Genomic DNA, 1,121 nt, shown 5'->3' with positions numbered 1-1,121 from the left:
CTGCAAATTGTCCATGACATTTACGCATTCTTTCCTTTCTCTTTGTTCAATTTTGCAAGCACTCCCAGCTTTCATTCCAGGAAAAGAACAAATCTTTGTCTCAGGTATTTCTCTGAGATTCTATTCTTTAGGGTCAAGAGCAAAGGTAGATTTTTCTTTCCATCTAGACATTCCAATTTTGAGCCAAGATGGGCTATGCCCTAATTATAACAGTGTGGAGAGGGCAACATTTCTGTCTTTTTTTTAAACCTAGTCACTGAAAAGTGTAAGTGGGTGCTGAAGATCAGCAATAGCCCCTTTTCGAAAGCTGGAGCTATATACTGAGCTGTCTAGTTTTCTTTTACGAAAATTGAGACTTTTCACATTTAGCATTTAAGACTGACCAAACAAAATCCCCAACTCTTTATGGCCAAAAGCCCCAGACACTGGGTGTTTCAGACACAAAAAAACCCTTTATGACAGCCCTTCCGCTTAGCTAGCCAGAACCTGGCTGCCAAGCCCTTTCCTTCCTTTTGTAGACTTGGAAAACAAAAATGACAGCTTTTGGAAAACCAAGTTCATCTTCCCAGCCTGACAAGCAGAATTTATGCCTCAACCTCCAACTTCTGGCAGGCCTCTTCACTGTCAAATCAGACGCTCAGAGCACTACGGAGCATATCTCGCAGGAAACGTGCGTTTCCAACAACGCCTTCCCCTCTCACCCACCAAAGACGTGTTTTAATTGTGCGCGTTGAAAGGCTGCACACATTTTCTTCCCTGCCCTCTCTTCCTCTGACAGTCTCCTAAAAGCCAAGTGGAACGTCTTCTTCCTCTCTGCCCCCAATTACGAATAGAAATTATCAACCCAAGATGAAAGAAGTAAATTACAGATCACCCAAATAGCAATAATTCCACCGATCACAGCATCCCGCAGCACGGACGCCGCCTGACTACATAATGACTGTAACCAAAGTTCTTCCCGTTCATCCCATGACCCAGGGAGGCTCCCAAGGCGCCAAAACACGGGGTTAACACCCGCATACAGAAATCGGCTCTCCTCTCCTTTCTGTCCAGCCCGGGGCGGGGTCACTGAAACCCATCCTCCCTGGCCGGGTCCCGAGCTCACCCTCGAGGAGCCGGGG

Source organism: Trichechus manatus, unplaced genomic scaffold (assembly GCF_000243295.1).
Source record: "Trichechus manatus latirostris isolate Lorelei unplaced genomic scaffold, TriManLat1.0 scaffold00004, whole genome shotgun sequence".
Lineage (NCBI taxonomy): Eukaryota > Metazoa > Chordata > Mammalia > Sirenia > Trichechidae > Trichechus > Trichechus manatus.
This window is presented reverse-complemented; position numbering follows the sequence as displayed.